Here is a 21,798-nt window from a genome sequence, read left to right as displayed (position 1 = left end):
CTCTCTGCTCACAATCAAAAAGGATGCATTGCAGGCGGAGCATGATGAGATTGAGCAAGGAACCATACAGGGTCATTACACACAGCCCAGCCTCATCTCATCTCAATGTGGATTGGGTGACAATGAGGAAGAGATGGAGGAGGAAGAACAGGAGCTAGTTTCATGTGCTATAGACAGTACTACAAGCACAACTGTCATACTGTCTGTTCTGCGGGGATGGCCTGAGGACAGGGAGAAGGAGAAGGAGGAGAGCATGGTCAGTCGTCCTCTTGGTGAGGACACGGAAGTCATGCCTGTTAGCAGTCTGGCATGCATGACTGAGTTTATGTTATGTTGCTTTTTCGTGACCCTCGCATTCTCAAAATTTTGTGTGACAGTCATTACTGGTTGGTGACACTTCTAGACCCATGCTACAAGGAGAACTTTCTATCTCTTATTCCAGAGGCAGACAGGTCTACTAAAATGGTGCAGTACCAGAGAGGCATTGGTGCGGAATTATTAAAATAATTCCCACTTGAAATCACGGGCAGCAGAGGTCACAGTTCGTTGGACAGCCAAGGAGTAAAGACGAGAGATACTCAATCCAATCCATCAGAGGCAGGAGAACACTGGGAAAGTACTGGGAGATTTTTTTCTCAGACCCGCCCATCGCACTGGCCCTGAGGTGCGTTGTACTCTCACAAGGAGTGCAAAGTTTTGGAAGATGCTGAGGGAGTACCTTGCTGACCGTACTAACATCCTCTGTTCAGTATAATTATTGGGTATCCAAGCTGGACATGTGGCATGAAGTGGCTCTCTATGCCTTGGAGGTCCTGACCTGTCAGAGCGGGTATTTAGTGCCGCTGTTGTAATTATAACTGATAAATGCATCCACCTGTCATGTAAAAATGCTGACAAGCTGACTCTTATAAAAATGGTCAAGGGCTGAATTGGGCCAGACTTCTCAATGCCACCGAATGATAGCAGCGTAACATTAACTCAAATCCAGTGTTTTTTTTGGGAGATCTATTCCCATGCACCTCTTCACACCCACACATGGGTTTACACTCCCTGATTTGGCCTATTTGCTGTTGTCCTCCTACTTCTCCTCATCCTCATCCACCACCACTCTATCCCCAGGGTAACCATGGTTCGTGATGCAAAATCCACATTATTGTTTTAAAGGGTGTTTATGATGCCATAACCAAAATTTTTAGATAGTATGTTGATGTATACTCCCCCAGGGGGAAATATTTGTCAGCCCATACACTTATTGCATGGGAATTACAAATATAGCAGACCAGTTCCATTGTAATGTGAACAGATTTTTAGGAGGCCCTCCTCCACGTCTCTTCATCCACCACCAATATACCACAAGGGTGACCACGGCCCGTGATGCAACGCCCACATTATTCTTTTAAATAGTGTTTATGATGCCGGTAACCAAAATTTTTAGACAGTATGTTGATGTATACCCCCCAGGGGCAAATATTTGTCAGCCCATACACTTACTGCATGGGAATTACAAGTATAACAAACCAGCTCCTTTGTAATGTGAACAGATTTTTAGGAGGCCTTCCTCCACGTCTCTTCCAAGAGGTATTGGGGTGTGTCCAAATTCACTGCATAGGCAAACAGTATGGGAGACCCACTTTCTAATAATGGGAACTGTAGGGGTTGGTCAGCTTCAACAATGCAATTCTCCACTGCCGAGTCTTCAGCATCAACACTGACATTCTTCAATGCAAGTTCTTCAGGTTCAACAATGAAATGCTCCATTGCCGGGTGTTCAGTCTCAACACAGACATTCTCCACTGATGGGTCTTCAGCCTCAACACTGAAATGCTCTACTGCCAGATGTTGAGCTTCAACACTGCAATGCTCAACTGCTGGTTGTTCTTCCTCAACACTGCAATTCTCCAATGCAGGTTCTTCAGGCTCAACACTGAATTGCTCCACTTCCAGGTTTTCAGCCTCAACAATGCAATGCTCCACTGCCGGGTCTTCATCCTCAACACTGCAATTCTCCACTGCAGTTTCTTCAGCCTCAACACTGAAATTCTCCACTGCAGGTTTTTCAGCCTCACTATTGACATTCTCCACTGCCGTGTCTTCATCCTCAATACTGCAATTCTCCAATGCAGGTTCTTCAGGCTCAACACTGAAATGCTCCACTGCCGGGTGTTCAGCCTCAACACTGTAATACTAAACCTATATGGAAAAGAAGCACCAAAAAATATATACTGAGAGAATTAACTCAAAAACTATGAATATCTACTAAACCATACTACCCTCACAAAAGACATTCAAAATATTCATGATAAAAAATAATTTTACTGTATCACAAAAAAGACAAAGATGACAATAAAATAAGAAAATAATACCAAGACAATTAAGTTTACAAAGAGAATTTAATCATGAATATATATTTAAAAACATCAGATGTGTGCAGAGGACAAGACAAACATCAATGACTGAGAGATATATATGCACCGATCAAGAAAGTGACTGTAATAAAATAACAATGTATTAAAAAATAAATCACAAGAAATATGAAAATGCCCATATATTAATGTGTAACCAATGTAAAAAATAGTGGTTGAAGCAATTTAAGTCAGTACAACTAAAAAATAAATGTGCATAAATGTATATATATATAATAATTACTGAGTCATGTTACCTAAAAATATAGTGCATGTGCATAGTCACCCACTCAGTAAGAGTAAACATTGATATATTAAAAAGTGCAATCAAAAGTGCATTACATCAGTACATACCAGCCAAGGCGTTCGTTCCTGCCCCCTGCACACACCACTCCAACGCGCGTTTTGCTACTCGCTTCGTTAGGGAGTGATGTGGGCAGGGTGCAGCCATGTATATATAGGCCAGGAGCAGCTGTATGGAATATAAATCAGGAACGCCATGGTTACATGGCACCTGCACCGCACTCACACAGACGCCATTATCCCAAACTCAGAGCAGCTGTATTTTCTATATAAATCAGGATCGTCATAGTTACATAGCGCCTACACCGCTCACACGCGAGTGCCACCATCCCTGGCCAGAAAATCAGAAGTACACAGCCGAGTGCGATGCTGTCATACTCGGCCCGTCAACATACGGAGACCACAGGAAGGGGCAGGTGCATGCGCAGTGAAATGCTCCACTGCCGGGTGTTCAGCCTCAACACTGTAATGCTCCAATGCTGGGTCTTCAACCTCAAAACTGACATTCTCCAATGCAGGCTCTTCTGGCTCAACACTGCAAAGCTCCACTGCCAGATCTTCTTCCTCAACAGTGCAATTCTCCAATGCAAGTTCTTCAGGTCCAACACTGAAATGCAACACCAACAGATTTCAGCCTCAACACTGATATTCTCCACTGCCGGATCTTCATCCACAACACTGCAATTCTCCAATGCAGGTTTTTCAGGCTCAACACTGCAATGCTTAACTGCCGGGTGTTCTTCCTCAACACTGCAATTCTCCAATGCAGGTTCTTCAGGCTCAACACTGAAATGCTCCACTGCTGGGTCTTCATCCTTAACACTGCAATTCTCCACTGCAGTTTCTGCAGCCTCAACACAGAAATTCTCCACTGCAGGTTTTTCAGCCTCAACAATGACATTCTCTGCTGCCTGGTCTTCAGCCTCAACACTGACATTTTCCAATGCAAGTTCTTCAGGCTCAACACTGAAATGCTCTCCCGGGTGTTCAGCCTCAACAGTGCAATGCTCCAATGCAGGTTCATCAGGCTCAACAGTGAAATTCACTTCATATGCAAACAGTATGGGAGTGCCAAATTACTAATAATGGGAACAATGCTTTCAGGTGGCCATCCAGTTTGTCTGTTTAAAGGATTATTGGGGTGTGTCAAATTTGGGGCAGGCCTTGCATTCACTTCATGGGCAAACAGTATGGGAGTACCAACTTCCTAATAATGGGAACATTGCTTTCAGGTGGCCATACATACTGTACGTGGCTTCAGAGGGGTATTGGGGTGCATCCAAATTTTGGGCAGCCCTGCCACTCACTGCATACACAATAACATTCTAAGAGAACCACTGTTTAATAATGGGAACAACAAAGCATAGCCAGCTGATGGCTCTCTAAGAATAGTGAGGACTGACTGCTGGCTCTTTAAGAATAGAAAAGGATGCCTGATGGCCCTATAAAAATAGGCTTTATGATTTTCAGAGTCCCTCCATCATAAATGAAACAGGATGTGTGTGATGATTTGTCACACACCACATGGCCAGATGAGGTTGTAAAAAGTTAAAATTACATTTCCCAGTGAATGCATTTGTCTGGGTTGAAAGCAATGCTAAAGTTGAAAAACACATCAAAACGCTACGTGTGAACATAGCCCAATGGTGGAGGAAAATTTTTGTTTTGGGTTATTTATTTTGCCTCATATACAAGTCATTACCATGGAAAGGATGTTCTTTAACATATTTCCCAGGAAAATCCATTTTGGTCTTGTTTTTGTATCTTTTATTGTGAATCTGTAAAAGTGGCGTAAGACCCTGACAACATTGTTCACAGCAGTGACCTGGGAGTCAGAAATGCTTCCAGGGGTCTTCGCCATGATGTTCCCATGTCATTTGAGCACTGTTCCCCTTAATTTCCGCATTTAATAGACCCTCTAAAGACCTCCGGGGGGGCCGCGGCAAAAATGCTCGAGTTTCCCATAAACTTACATTGGGCTCGTTGCTCAGGTCGAGCACCCGAGCATTTCAATATGTTCGACCTGAGCAACAAACATCCCAGCATTTTAATGCTCGCCCATCACTAGCTAAGAACATTCGCTTTTTTTGTAAGTACACTTGCTGAGGGACCATGCAGTTGGAAGTTATTTCCACTGACAATATATGTCTCGGCATTCACAGATTGCTGCTGTGTTTTTTCATAAATACCTTTACATCTACGTACTGTATATATTTATTGGTATGAAGAAATAACAATTTCTTACTTAAAAAAAACAAAACTTTTTTTAACATTGCAACACGTAACAGGGTATAACATTGAATCAAAGCTTTGTTTTCATTGTTACTTACATAATTATTCAGAACACGCTTTTTCTTAATTGTCAATTCCTGGCACAGCAGCATATGGAATATTCCCTTGCAATTTAAATGTGAGAAAGTTCAACTGTTTATGGATATCTGTCTCAATAACAGAAAACCAACTGTGAATTTCCAGATGCACAATATTTTTCTATGAATACAAAAGAAACAAACAGAGTTACTTTGCACATAAGGTGCTTACATCAGATTTTCTTTATTCGCTAAATGTTAATTTTAGGTTCATTGTACACAATGCTATACGTCTGGTGCCAGACACAACAAAACCTTAAAAAAAAAATAGCACAATACACTAATTATCACATTTTTGAATTTCAGCCAATATGAGCTGTATTAATGACAGAGATATCACCTTGACAACACTGTTAACATTCTACGTCAACCAATACTGAACTGATAACAGAAAAAATGTTTGTGATTCAAAGTGAAAAAAAGAAAAGATAAACCACATTTAGATCTGGAACCATCTCCTAAAGTATATGTTTCCCTAACAGTACTGATTTTTGCACACATGGTATACTAGTCTAATTTAAATAAGAATTCTCAGCTATATTTTTTTTTTAATAAATATGTGTATATGTGCATTTAATGGTGAGTGAGTGTATTCATATACTCACCTACTGCTCCTCTCCGATGTCGGCCATATTGTGTTGCCTTTATATATACATTTTTAATTATTAAATAAAGGAATAATACATTTTACTTATATGCAATTGTATTTGAAGCTATATCTTTTGTTTATGCATACTTATATGACTTTCAGCAGCATCGCGATCCTGTGCTTCATTTTTCCAGAACTTATCTGGATTATTCTCAAGCATGAAGTGATTACTTGTTTTTTTCCTCCACAGAAATTGCACTACAAAATGTGGTCCTCATTCAGTCACAACTCTTTTTTGCTTGTCTCTTGTACTCCTGCATTGGATCATCTCTTACAATTGTCCAACAGTAATCTGCAAACATTAATGGATTCCATTTTCCTTGATATCTTTTCTCCATGACTGCAATCTCTTGGGGAAATCTCTCACTGTGCTCATCGCTCTCTGCGGTGCAGTTTCGTGGAAAAAAGTCTTGATTTGAATGCTTGAAATTAATCTTTGAGGAGATGTTACTGCCAAGATCCTTACATGTTGAGAGATGATTTTCCACCAAATTTCTATAGTCATCTGCCCTTGAGTTTACTCAAAAATTAGTTACCACTAATGTGAATGCTACCCATGCAGCCTTTTCCTGCAACAAACGGAGAAACTCCTCATCTTGAACATCTTGAAGAAGTTTATGAATCTGAGGTCCAATAAAGACTCCTTTTTTACTTTTGCTTTAGTCAAACTTGTAAATGTATTATTGAGATATTTGAATGCTTTACTATTTTTATCCATTGCCTTTACAAAATTCTTCATGAGGCCCAACTTCATACGCAATTGTAGTAAAAAAAAAAAGTCTTATATACAGTAGGTCAACAAGTGCTGAATGCATGGCATTTTTACTCACTGGCATAAGTGAATGTTGGAGAGACCAGTTTCCTTTACAGCTGTGATAATCTCTTGCATGACTATGCCACTCACACAGAAAGCAGCAGCACTTTATGTATCCATCCTGGAAACCAAGTAAGATGGCAACCACCTTTAAGTCACAACAGATATACCACTATTTTTGGTCATAGTTCAGGTACCTCAACAGCTATTTCATGTTGTCAAAGGTTTCTTTCATGTGGACTGCATAACCAACTGGAATTGAAGATAGCACATTGACATTATGCAGCAAAACAACTTTGAGAAGTTTTGGACTTATCTTCAGAGCTTCCATTGCACTGTTGATGTTGTTGAATGCTGCAAGATCGCCCTCCATGAAGAAGTCTTGGATAAGATCTTTATCGCGGCTGAGGAGCAAAGAAATCTGAAAACTGCTTGCTAGGAAATGCTACTGCTGTATGTTACGGTTGCTGTTATAGGGGCGATGAGGAATAACCCGGAAGTGGACCCTCTGGGTCACAGCTCCAGAGCCCCCGAGGGCGAGCAGCCCAGGTGTGCCACCCCCTATACAGGGAGTGTTAGGGGCAGGCCCACGGAGGGTAGAACCGTGATGGCCGGAACCAAAGGGGCGACTGGGGTACGCCTGGAGAGGATACACAGGGAATCAGGGCTGATGCAGAGAAGGACCTGGAATAATGGAGAAGGGCTGCGAGACAGACTCAGCGGATGGCACAGGCGGGAGGCTGCAATAGAGAGGGACAATGGATAAGGCACAGACTGGGAGACATGCGGACAAAGGCAGACACAGGAGACAACGGAGGCAAGGGCAGGCAGAAGAGACAGAGCGAGAGCTGACTGGGAGAGCGCAGGCAAGGCGCAGACAAGACAGGGATGGCGCAGCAAGGCGCAGACAAGAGGCACGGCCTGAGACACAGTGAACGCTGCAGGAGACAGCGTCACCGAAGTCGAAAGTCAGGTACCTTACCTGACTAGACACAGATCCTAAATAGCCGGTGGACGCCGCCATGTTGGGGCGGCGCCACCGTGTCATCACTCCCAGGAGGCAGGGCGCCGGGATCCCCACAGTGCGCAGATGCCCAACACCGAGGAACCCGGAAGCCGAGCGCGGGGACGCACCGGGGCACAGGGACGCGCCGGGAGGAGCGCGCAGCAACCCGGACCATGACACTGTAGCTTGCAACCTAAGATCTTAGCTTTACTCTTGGGAAGATACAAATCTCTAACAATCAATCCGTTCATCTTGTGTTATAATGTGCTATTCATTTCAGGTTGCTGACAGAAAGTATGCGTCATGAGATGAAGATGCTTCATGACACCAAGCATCCTCTTATTCCTCACTTGAGTAGACTAAAAATACACTGCTCAAAAATATAAAGGGAACGCTTAAACAACAGAATATAACTCCAAATAACTCAAACGTCTGTCAAATCAAACTGTCCACTTAGGAAGCAACACTGATTGACAATCAATATCACATGCTGTTGTGCAAATGGAATAAACAACAGATTGAAATTATTGCCAATTATCAAGACACCCTCAATAAAGGAGTGGTTCTACAGGTGGGGACCATAGACCACTTCTCAGTACCAATGCTTTCTGGCTGATTTTTTGGTCACTTTTGAATGTTGGTTGTGCTTTCACACTCCTGGTAGCATGAGATGGACTCTACAACCCACACAAGTGGCTCAGGTAGTGCAGCTCATCCAGGATGGCACATCAATGCGAGCTGTGGCAGGAAGGTTTGCTGTGTCTATCAGCGTAGTGTCCAGAGGCTGGTGGCGCTACCAGAAGACAGGCCAGTACATCAGGAGATGTGGAGGGGGCTGTAGGAGGGCAACAACCCAGCAGAAGGACCGCTACCTCAGCCTTTGTGCAAGGAGGAACAGGAGGAGCACTGCCAGAACCCTGCAAAATGACCTCAAGCAGGCCACAAATGTGCATGTGTCTGCATAAACGGTTAGAAACTGACTCCATGAGGATGGTCTGAGGGCCCGACGTCCACAGATGGGGGTTGTGCTCACAGCCCAACAAAATGCAGAATGCTTGGCATTTGCCGCAGAACATCAGGATTGGTAAATTCGCCACGGTCGCCCTGTGCTCTTCACAGATGAAAGCAGGTTCACACTGAGCACATGTGACAGACGTGACAGAGTTTGGAGATGTTGTGGAGAGCGATCTGCTGCCTGCAACATCCTTCAGCATGACTGGTTTGGCAGTGGGTCAGTAATGGTGCGGGGTGGCATTTCTTTGGAGTGGGACAGTCGTGCACAAGAAATGCACTATTTCAGAAAGGGCTGGCCACTCCGCGAAAACTTGGTTGCTGGACAGAAGAATGTTAAAAATAATCCTCTCGTTGATCCAGCAAAGATATTTCTCCCTCCTTTGCATATTAAACTTGGGCTTATGAAGATGTCAGTGGAAAATGAAACTGCTGCAGACACACACTTTGAACCTTCTACAACTAATCCACATCTGTTCAGTCAAGTTGATCTGAGTGACTTGGTAAGAGATTTGAAATTGTCAAAGAGGCAGGCAGAATTATTGGGTTTAAGGCTACAAGAACGGAATCTCTTATTACCAGGAACAAGAGTTTCTGTTTTTCACAGAAGACATTAATCAATTTTTCATCCATGTTGACAGTTTAACCTTTTGCAATGACATCTTAGAGGTGTTTGGTGATCTTCGATGTGAACAGGACCTAAAGGAATGACGACTGTTCATTGACTCATCAGCTTTAAGTATGAAGGCTGTTTTACTACACAACGTAAATATCTATTCTTCTATGCCTGTTGGACATACTGTACACATGAAAGAAACGTATGAGAATATGGAGTTACTGTTGACCCAGATTAATTATAGAAATTATAACTGGAACATATGTGTTGATCTAAAAGTTGTTGCACTTCTTCTTGGACTGCAGCTTGGATATGCCAAGTATTGTTGTTTTGTTTGTGAGTGGGACAGTCATGCACAAGAAAGGACTGGCCACTCTGCAAAAACTTGGTTGATGGACAGAAGAATGTTAAAAATAATCCTCTCGTTGATCCAGCAACGATATTTCTCCCTCCTTTGCATATTAAACTTGGGTTTATGAAGAATTTTGTCAAAGCAATGAACAAAGAATCGGGGAAGCCTTTTTATACTTCGACAGAAATTTCCAAGAATAAGTGATGCAAAGATTAAAGATGGTATTTTTATTGGCCCACAGATCTGAGATATAATGAATGACAGTAGCTTTGATGGTCTTTAGCAAGGTGGTGAACAAGTGGCATGGAGAGCCTTTAAAGGTGCAACCTTCAACTTCTTTGGCAACAGCAGGGTACCGAACTTTGAACAACTCGTGGACAGCATGCTCACAGCATATCATTTGATGAGATGCAATATGTCACTAAAAATACATTTTCTACATTCTCAATTGGACTATTTCCAGCCAATCTTGGTGCCGTTAGCGATGAACATGGTAAAAGATTTCACCTTGACATTGGGCTGATGGAGAAAAGGTCCCAGGGAAAGTGGAGTACGTCAATGCTGGCTGACTATTGCTGGAATTTTATTCGAGAAGCATCTGACATGGATTATAAACGAAAGTCGTCTGCAAATAACTTTTGCACAATTGCTTTTGCTACTGACATCGATGCACATGTATGTAGTGTCTTGGCTGTTGTAATGTAGACTATAAACTGTTGTTTCTTAAAAACCTTATGTGATACAGACTTTTGGAGCACATATTCATGTTCAGCATAGCAAAATCTATAAGATACATTAAAATTTTCGAGGGGGACAAGAACTTCCCTGAAATTTGTTGTGCAGTGTTATAGAATACTGAAGGTTCTATAGACTAAAATAAAAGATGAAATAGACAAGCTACTGTACTATCAGTGCAATACTGAAAATGAAATAATAAAGACACAATTTTTCTATAAGCCTGCATGAAAGGTGTCATAAGAAATTACAACCCCTTCTGAATCTTATAAATTAGGGCCAGTCAGCAATTGTAAGCATCATATTCGATTTCAGCACCACAAAATTTGTTGAGTTCAACTGTTTTAGTCTGTGAGCCAATTTTGCTGTAGAACAGTATAATATGATATATGAGTACAAAAATTGTTTGCAAATTATTCATTAATCTATGTTGGAGCTGTATATGTAGTAAATGTGTAATAATGTATAGGGAAGAAAATGATTAATATGTTAACAGTAAGATAATTATGAATGACACATTACACAATAGACTCAGGTCTGAAATGTAATGTCTCCTCAATTTGAACAGTATTCACAGTGATTAAGCCTATCAGTATTTGTATGCTGACAGAGCCGTGCATACTTTTAGGTAGGTATGGAAAAATGCTGCAAGGTAACAGTCCTGTTAAACAATAGAATTGATCATAGTTTATGTTTAGCAATAAATAAAATGCAAAGTGAATGAAAATGAGAGACATCTAAATCAAATCAATATTGGACAAGATCACCATTTGCATTCAAAAACAGCATCAATTCTTTTAGATACTCTTGCACAAAATCAGGGAATGTGTAGGATTATAGTCAGGTGTATGAGTAACCAATTATATAAAATCAGTGATAATGATCATCATTTTCTTATGTAGGTTGAAATACTGAAACAGACACAGCTGTGTGAGAGGCGTAAAACTCAGGGAAGAGAGGACAAACTATGTTACGAGGGTAACAGTAAGGTCCTATTACACTCTAGGTGTCAGGACACTGCAGCTAATGAATACAAGAACTCCAATTATTGCTATACGCATTAAAATTGTAAGGTACTTTTATAAAAAATGCAAAAGCCACTTAACCATGACAATATGTATCTTTAACATGGATGGTCCCTATTACTTTTCTAGGGACCCAGGCCTGAGCACCCTTACCCCCGCATCTTTCCCAAACAAGGTTTTAATCACAAGCTATGCCTAGTATACTTTTACTTAGCTTGTTCAGAATTGGACTAGTTTGGTACATAGAATGATGAAACACAAGAGATAAGGACCATGCATAGTGTATGTGTATATAGGTTTCTATATTAAATGTGTGGGCTTTTTTTGTACTATAATATCACAAGTCATAAACCATGGAAAGACTGAGCATAGCAATTAAAGTCAATATAGAATCACTGCACACGTAAATTATGTTAAAGTGAGCTCTTTTATTTAATTGACGTGATGAAGCGACAGCTGACGTTTCGGCCTAACAACGGCCTTTATCACATAGTCGCTGAAAATAAAAAAATGTACAATAAGAATTCAAACAATTATATACAAAATATACAGAATATACAAAATATAGGAATTATATCCGAAGAAGAGACAATATTGAAGGCAAATGTCTTAATGTCATAGGATCAATTAAAAAGCATAGAGACTCAGCACAATTTGAAGGGGAACAAGAGGTGGCAGATATAACAAAGTATAGTTAAAGTGAGCTCATACCCCTTTTGAAGTAGAGTTTTGGTAGTCACCGGTTGATAGTTTATCACTGCTAGGCAATATTTCAGAAAAATGCGGATTATCCTACATGTAGAGGTAAAAGGAAGTGTGATTAGATAAAAGTATATGTATATATATATATACACATCTACACCCATAGTATATCTAATTGCAATCATAATGAAGTATATCTATGAAGAAACCATATATCCATCTAATGTGGTCTAAGAAAGTTATATTATAGCTATGCTGCGGCATTTGTGCAATAAAAAAGGTCTTAATAGCTGACTTGATTAAATACCAATATAGCCAATAGTCCTGGTGCTAGAGGAGCAGAGATCCTGTTGGTATGGCAAAACTGCAGTAAAGCAAACAAAAATGTCCAGATGAATATACAGGAAAAAATTCTCAGGACTCAGTAGTGATCGCATAGTTAAACATTACTTACAAACATTGGTGGCGCAGTGGGGAATACAGGCACCGCCGTGCCTCAGCAGTGAATGAGGCATGTTTCCCACATACTGTTTTATATACATGTGTGAACCGGTCACATGACCAGAAGTGATGTCAGACGCTGGACTGAGCGCGCTCAGAGGCTGTACTGTCGCCCAGGTGGTGAAACCACCAAAAAGATGGCGCGGGAAACCTGCGCAAGCGCAGTAAAGCACGGTGTTGCAAAGTGGCTGTGACATGATCCAAACATATAATTTATTTTTATTATTTTAATTTTAATTTTTAATTTTATTTTTGTTTCTTTTTTCATTTTTCTATTTTTATTTTTTTATTTTTTAATTTTTTTCTTTCCCTCCCCCCCCCTTTTTTCATTTCTCTTTTCTTTTCAGTTTGGACTACTACAATGTATTTATATATTTTCTCGTTATTATCATAACATTATATTGTACTGCATAATCCATATATATTGAGCATTATGCCATTGTTTTCATTGCAACTATACTGTATTTTCATATAGCAATTTTGTTTATAGTTATGTGCTGCATCTTTCCTCTATTGATTTCTACTACTACTGTGGCCATATGGTGTTTTCTATACAAATCAATCCCCACTACATTCTTTCAACAGGATCAATTCCCTGTCAGCTACTGCGCTCCAACACACATGCGCTGACATCTTGTGTTCCCCTACTGACGTGATCCTATGTTTGGATCACGTCACAGCCACTTTGCAACACCGCGCTTTACTGCGCTTGCGCAGGTTTCCCGCGCCATCTTTTTGGTGGTTTCACCACCTGGACGACAGTACAGCCTCTGAGCGCTCTCAGTCCAGCGTCTGACATCACTTCCGGTCATGTGACCGGTTCACACATGCATATAAAACAGTATGTGGGAAACATGCCTCATTCACTGCTGAGGCACGGCGGTGCCTCTATCCCCCACTGCGCCACCAATGTTTGTAAGTAATGTTTAACTATGCGATCACTACTGAGTCCTGAGAATTTTTTCCTGTATATTCATCTGGACATTTTTGTTTGCTTTACTGCAGTTTTGCCATACCAACAGGATCTCTGCTCCTCTAGCACCAGGACTATTGGCTATATTGGTATTTAATCAAGTCAGCTATTAAGACCTTTTTTATTGCACAAATTCCGCAGCATAGCTATAATATAACTTTCTTAGACCACATTAGATGGATATATGGTTCCTTCATAGATATACTTCATCATGATTGCAATTAGATATACTATGGGTGTAGATGTGTATATATATATATATATATATATATATATATACATATACTTTTATCTAACCACACTCCCTTTTACCTCTACATGTAGGATAATCGGCATTTTTTTGAAATATTGCCTAGCAGTGATAAACTATCAACCGGTGACTACCAAAACTCTACTTCAAAAGGGGTATGAGCTCACTTTAACTATACTTTGTTATATCTGCCGCCTCCTTTTTCCCCTTCAAATTGTGCTGAGTCTCTATGCTTTTTAATTGATCCTATGACATTAAGACATTTGCCTTCAATAGTGTCTCTTCTTCGGATATAATTCCTATATTTTGTATATTCTGTATATTTTGTATATAATTATTTTGAATTCTTATTGTACATTCTTTTATTTTCAGCGACTATGTGATAAAGGCCGTTGTTAGGCCGAAACGTCAGCTGTCGCTTCATCACCGTCAATTAAATAATAAAAAGCTCACTTAAGCATAATTTACTTGTGCAGTGATTCTATATTGACTTTACATTTACAGGACCAGAGGCTCCCTTTCACTAGCACCGTTTGTTCATTACACTAGTCGAGTGCTAGCCAACTGCCATATCTACTGAGCATAGCAATTAGACACAAGGCATCAGCAGAATCTCTCACAAGCCAAGATTCAAAGCATACAGGGGTTTTAATATATGCTGTTTAAGTTCTTTTGAAGCAGCACCAAGAAATAGTCAATTTTGAGGACCGTAGTCTGAGTGGTCTGCTTAAGAAACTGAATGCAGAAGATAAAAGACACATCATGCTCATTTCCATTCTAAAGTGGAAGATGTCCAGCATTATCTGCAGGACTGACAGCATCCATCAGAACTTAAGCACACCCATCATTTTTTCAGAAAAGTCTAGCCAGAAGTGTTCTTTATTCTTTACAAAAGATTTGTGACCAGAAGCCATACCTTCAAAATGGACACAAGGTCAAGCAACTCAAGTATGCACAACAAATTGGAACTAGGAGGCGTAAAAATGGAGCACTGAAACGAGAAAAATTTGAAATGATTGGCTGTTACAGAAGGCAGTTTGCTCGACAGAGGGCTGGGGAGTGGTCAAATAATGAGTTTATGAAAAAAACGGTGACATATGGTGGAGTTTTCTTTCAAGTTTGGGGCTATATTTCAGCAAATGAAAGTGGGTATTTGGTTACAATTAATAATATCCTCAATACTGAGAAATATAGGCAGTTATTTATTCATCATGCAATGCCATCAGTAAAACATATGATGGATTCCAAATTTATTCTGCAGCAACACAATGAACCCAAACATACAACAAATGTAATTTTTATTATTATTATTATTTAGTTAAATAGCGTCATTAATTCCATGGTGCTGTACATGAGAAGGGGGTTACATACAAAGTTATAGATATCGTTAACTGTAAATAAATTTAATAAATTTACAATGACAGACTGGTACAGAGGTGAGAGGACCCTGTCCTTGCGGACTTACATTCTATGGGATAGTGGTGAAGAGACAGAAGGTCAGGGGTGGAGCAGTTCTGGTGGTTTTGAGGCCGCAGCTCGGGCGGTGGTGAGGCGGCAGAATGGTTATTGCAGGCTGAAAGCTTTCCTGAAAAGATGGGTTTTCAGGTTCCGTTTGAAGGATCCGAGGGTGGTGGATAACCAGATGTTTTGAGACATGAAATTCCAGAGGATAGGGGATATTAGAGAGAAATCTTTGAGGCGGTTGTGTGAGGAACGAATAAGTGTGGAGGAGAGTAGGAGGTCTTGGGAGGATCGAAGATTACGTGAGGGAAGATATTGGGAGATTAGTTCAGAGACATAGGGAGGGAATAGGTTGTGGATGGCTTTGTAGGTCAGTGTTAGTAGTTTGAACTGGATTCGTTGGTGAATTGGGAGCCAGTGGAGGGATTTGCAGAGGGGAGAGACCGGGGAGTAGCGAGTAGAGGTGGATTAGTCGGGCAGCAGAGTTGAGGACAGACTGGAGTGGTGCAAGAGAGTTAGCAGGGAGGCCACAGAGGAGAGTGTTGCAGTAGTCAAGGCAGGAGATGATGAGGGTATGTACAAGAGTTTTAGAAGATTGAGGGCTGAGGAAGGGATGAATTCTGGAAATATTTTTGAGTTGGGGGCGACAGGAGGTGGCAAGAGTTTGGACGTGTGGTTTGAAGGACAGGGCAGAGTCGAGAGTTACTCCTAGGCAATGGATTTCAGGTGCGGGAGAGAGCGTGATGTCGTTTACCATAATAAATAGATCGGGTAGGGAAGATAAGTGAGATGGAGGAAACATAATGAATTCAGTATTGTCTACAATGAGTTTTAGGAAGCGAGAGGTGAAAAAGGAGGATATGTTTGATAGACACTCCAGGATTCTGGACAGCAGAGAGGTGACATCTGGGCCAGAGAGGTAGATCTGAGTGTCATCCGCATACAGGTGGTACTGGAAGCCATGGGACCTTATGAGTTGTCCTAGGCCAAAAGTATAGATGGAAAAAAGTAGGGGCCCCAGGACAGAGCCTTGGGGGACTCCAACAGAGAGAGGGCGGGATGAGAAGGCAGTGTGGGAGTGGGAAACACCGAATGTGCGGTCAGAAAGGTATGAGGCAATCCAGGACAGGGCAACGTCTTTGATGCCAAGGGAAGAGAGAATATGTAGCAGTAGACAGTGGTCAACTGTGTCGAAAGCAGAGAACAGGTCGAGAAGGAGGAGGATGGAGAACTGTCTGTTAGCTTTGGCTATGAGTAGGTCATTAGTAATTTTGGTCAGGGTAGTTTCAGTGGAGTGGTGGGGGCAGAAGCCAGATTGGAGGATGTCAAGAAGGGAGTTAGATGAGAGATGGGAGGAAAGTTGAGCATGGACATGCTGTTCAAGGAGTTTGGAAGCAAACGGGAGCAGTGATATAGGGCAATAGCTGGGCATAGCAGTTGGGTCAAGGTTTGATTTTTTGAGGATGGGTGTGATGGTGGCATGTTTGAAGGCAGAGGGGAAGGTACCAGAAGATAGGGATAGGTTGAAGAGATGGGTTAGGGCTGGAATGATCATGTTAGTGTGGTTGAGGAGCAGGTGGGAAGGGATGGGGTCAAGTGCACAGGTGGTGAGGTGTGATTTGGAAAGGAGATGAGCAAGCTCTCCTTCAGTGATGTTGGAGAGGGAAGTTATTAGGGAAGAGCAGAGGTCTGGTATGTGGAGTGGTTGGGGTGGTGGGACAGTAAAGGTTTGCCTTGTTTGGTCAATCTTGTTTTTGAAGTCAGTGGCAAAGTCCTCAGCAGAGATGAGGGGAGTTGGAGGTGGCAGTGGAGGTGGGCGGAGGATAGAGTTAAATGTGCTGAACAGTTGTTTTGGGTTGTGGTATAATGAAGATATAGGTTTGTGAAATAGGTCTGTTTAGCAGAGGCGAGGGCCGATTTGAATGCAAGTGTAGCTTGTTTGAAAGCAGTGAAGTTGTCTGGCAGGCGTGTTTTCTTCCAACGCCACTCCTCGACCCTGGATGCTTGTCGAAGTTTTTTGGTGAGGTTGTTGTGCCAGGGTTGCCTATTGATTCGTCATACTTTGCCATGCATAAGAGGGGTGACTGAGTCTATGGCTGATATGAGGGTGGCATTATAGAAAGCAGTGGCACTGTCTGTGTTGTGGAGTGAAGATATGGAGGACAGTGGTAAAAGAGAGTCTGAGAGTCTGTGAATGTCTAGGTGTGCGATGTTTCTGCGAGGATGTGCTAGTGGCTGGACATGGGGGGCAGGTGAGAAGGAAAAGGATGAGAAGGTGAGTAGATGGTGGTCAGATAGGGAGAAGGGAGATGTTGTGACATTAGGTAGGGAACAGAGGCGGGTGAAGATGAGGTCTAATGTATGTCCTTTTGTGTGGGTGGCTGTGGAGGACCACTGAGTAAGTCCAAAGGATGAGGTAAGTGACAGGAGTTTGGAGGCTGCTGGCTGGTGGGTGTCAATGGGGATGTTGAAGTCCCCCATGATGATGGTGGGGATGTCAGCAGAGAGAAAATGGAGGAGCCAGGTGGAGAATTGGTCGATGAAGGCAGTGGTTGAGCCCGGTGGTCGGTATATGACAGCCATTTGGAGATTAGAGGGAGAGCAAATACGGACAGAGTGAGCCTCGAAAGAAGGGAGGGTAAGGGAGGGTGGGGGTTGGATAGGGTTAAAGGAGCAGTTTTTAGAAAGAAGGAAACCCACTCCACCATGTCTGCTGCCAGGGCGAGGAGTGTGATTAAACTGGAGACCGCCATAACTCAGTGTGGCCGGGGAGGCCGTGTCAAGGGGTGTCAGCCAGGACTCAGCGAGGGTCAGGAAGGAAAGGTTTTGGGAGGTAAAGAGGTTGTGGATCAAGTGGAGCTTGTTGCAGACGGAGCAGGCATTCCAAAGTGATCTGAGAAAGGGAGCGAGAGGGTGGGGGTCAGTGGCACAGGTTTTAAGTGTGAGGGATTGCGGTAGTTTCTCTTAGTGTGAGAAAGATGGGGGTGAGGATTAGTGGGATGTATTAGGTGGGTCAGGATTGGAGGATATGTCACCAGCAGTGAGAAGAAGCAGAGAAAGGGAAAGCAGGTGGGTGAATGAGAGTGATCGACTTGTATTATATTTTAGCAGGAGAGGTCTGAGGTTAAGGAGCAGGTCTGCAGATGAAGCGAGGTGGGGGGGTAAGAGAGATGGGGAGATAGTTATTTGGTTCGAGGGTGCAGGGGTTTGAGGATAGCAAAGGAAAGTGAAGATTAGTTGGCCAAAAATGGTGAGGGCAAAAGTAAGCATAGTTAAAGAGCAGGGTAAGAAAAGAAAGGCAATTAAAATTAGAAAGTAGTGGTTATTCTTACCTTCTGACTGATTTCTGGACTATTTCTGGTATATTTTTGATGTAACACTTTAAAGATGTCACTCTTCAAATGATGTCAAATCTGATTAAGGTCATATATGATTTAGAACTATATTCAATGCAAAGTAAAACAAGGATTCCTGGCAGTGATGACATGGCCCCCATAGAACCCTGATTGCAACATCATAGAGTCAGTCTGAGATTACATGTAGAAAAAAAGGATTAGCACAACCCTTCATTCACAGAAGATCTGTGGTTAGTTCTTCAACATGTTTGTAACAACCTTCCTCCTGAGGTCATTCAAAATATGTGTGCAAGTGTACATAAAAGAATTAATGCCATTTTAAAAGCAGACGTTGGTCACAAAAAATATTGATTTGAGTTTAATTTGACTGTTGCTCATCTACTTGGCATTTTGTAATAAATAAATTACAAATTCTTCTAGTTTTAAAAATAATCTTACTTTTGCAATATTTTCCATATTTGCCTATAACTTTTGCACAGTTACATGCAAGGTGGGCCATTTATATGGATGCACCTAAATAAAATTGGAATGGATGGTGATATCAACTTTCTGTTTGTGGCGCATTAGTATATGGGAGGGGGGAAACTATCAGTGCGTCAAGAGTGGGAGAAGAGAGTGGCATTGACAATCCAACACAATGGGCAGCACTTTGAACACATTTCATGTGCTCATAAACTTGTAAATAACTCATGAAAGAATAAAGTTATGTTAAAACCAAGCACACCATTTTCTTGTGAAATTCTCAATAAGTTTGATGTGTCAACTGACCCTCTTCCCATTGAAAAAAATAAAGTTGGATCCAAAATGGCCAACTTCAAAATGGCTGCCATGGTCACTACCCATCTTGAAAAGTTTTCGCCCTCCCATATACTAATGTGCCACAAACAGAAAGTTGATATCACCAACCATTCCCATTTTATTTAGGTGTATCCATATAAATGGACCTCGCTGGCCCAGACGTCACCTCTCTGCTCTCTAGAATCCCGGAGTGTCTATCAGCCATATCCTCCTTCTTCTCCTCCCGCTTCCTCAAACTCAATATGGACAAATCTGAACTGATCATCTTTTCCCCATCTCACAGATCTTCCGTACCCGACTCATCTATAACAATTGATGACGTCACGCTTTTCTCCGCACCGGAGGTCCGCTGCCTCGGAGTAACCCTTGACTCTGCCAGGTCCTTCAAACCACACATCCAAGCTCTCTCCACCTCTTGTCACCTCCAGCTCAAAAATATTTCCAGAATCCTTCCCTTCCTCAACCCTCAATCTACTAAAATGCTTGTCCATGCCCTCATCATCTCCCGCCTCGACTACTGCAGCATACTTTTCTGTGGCCTCCCTACTAACACCCTCACACCTTTTCAGTCCATCCTTAACTCTGTTGCCTGACTAATTCATCTCTCTCCTCGCTACTCCTCCACGTCTCCCCTTTGTAAATCTCTTCACTGGCTCCCATTCTCTCAGCATATTCAATTCAAATTACTAATACTGACCTAAAAGGCCATCTATAACCTGTCTCCTCCATATATCTCTGAACTAATCTCCTGATATTTTCCCTCACATAATTTCCGGTTCTACCAAGACCTTCTTCTCTCCTTCACAATTATTCGCTCCTTACCCAACCACCTCCAAGACTTCTCCCGAATAGCTGCCATCCTCTGGAATTCTTTGCCCCAACATGTCCGACTATCAACCACACTCGGATCCTTCAGACGGAACCTGAAAACCCATCTCTTCAGGAAAGCTTACAGTCTGCAATGATCCCCACTACCTCCACACCACTACTGGAGCCGCCTTACCATCACTGGAGCTACTGCAACCCCCCAACCTACTGTCTCCTTTTCCACCATCCTGTAGAATGTAAGCCCACAAAGGCAGGGTCCTCTCTCCCCTCTATATCAGTCTATGATTTTTAGTTTGTTTACTGTAAGGGATATCTGTAATTTGTATGTAACCCCCTCTCATGTACAGCACCTTGGAACCAATGGTGCTTTATAAATAAATAATAATATATATATACAGTTGTGCTCAAAAGTTTACATACCTCAGCAAAATTTTAGCTTTCTTGGCCTTTTTCCAGAGAATATGAATGATAACACCAAAACTTTGTCTCCACTCATGGTTAGTGTTTGGATGAAGCCATTTATTGTCAAACTACTATGTTTTCTCTTTGTAAATCATAATAACAGCCCAACACATCAAAAAAAACCTTATCAAAAGTTCACATACCCTGGTAGTTTTGGCCTGATAACTTGCACAGAAGTTGACACAAATAGGAAAGAATGGCTACTAAAGGTAACATCCTCACCTGTGACCTGTTTGCTTGTAAACAGTGTGTGTGCATAAAAGTTGAGAGAGTTTCTGAGATCCAGACAGACTCTTGCACCTTTCATCCAGCCACTGAAGTATCTGGATTGTGAGTCATGGGGAAAGCAAAAGAATTATCAATGAATCTACAAGAAAAGGTAGCTGAACTGTATAAAACAGGAAAGGTCTACAAAAAGATATCTAAGGAACTGATAATGCCAGTCAGCAGTGTTCAAACTGTAAGTAACAAATGGAAAATCAGGGGCTATGTAAAAACAAAACCTAGTCAGGTAGATCAACAAAAATTTAATCAACTGACAGGAAAATTGCTCAGGATGCAAGGAAAAACCCACAAATAGCATCAGCTGAAATACTAGACATACTAGCAGTGTGGCTGTTTCAAGATGCTCAATAAGAAGGCACTTGAAGAAAAATGGGCAGCATGGTCAAGTCACCACTACTGTACAAATGCCACAAAATATATTGCCTACAATATGCAAAACAGCACAGAGACAAGCCCAAAACTTATGGAACTAGGTAATTTGGAGTGATGAGACCAAAATTGAACTCTTTGGCCACAAGCATAAACGTTACATTTGGAGAGAGGTCAACAAGGCCTATGATGAAAAGAACACCATTCCTACTGGAAATCACGGAGATGGATTGCTGATGTTTTGGGATGTGTGAGCTAAAACGGCACAGGAAACATGGTCAAAGTTGAAGGAAAAATGAATGCAGCACGTCATCAGCAAATACTGGAGGCAAATTTGCAATCATCAGCCCAGAAGCTGCGCATGGGACGCACGTGGACGTTCCAACATGACAAATATACAAAACATAAGGCCAAGTGGACCTGTCGTTGGCTACAGCAGAGTCAAGTAACACAGTAACATAGTAGCATAGTTATTAAGGTTGAAGGGAGACTTTAAGTCCATCTAGTTCAACCCATATCCTATCCTAACCT

Source organism: Dendrobates tinctorius, unplaced genomic scaffold (assembly GCF_039654945.1).
Source record: "Dendrobates tinctorius isolate UK_male_01 unplaced genomic scaffold, ASM3965494v1 ptg000074l, whole genome shotgun sequence".
NCBI classification, from domain to species: Eukaryota; Metazoa; Chordata; class Amphibia; order Anura; family Dendrobatidae; genus Dendrobates; species Dendrobates tinctorius.
The sequence above is the reverse complement of the archived record's forward strand: the minus strand, read 5'-3'. Positions refer to the sequence as shown.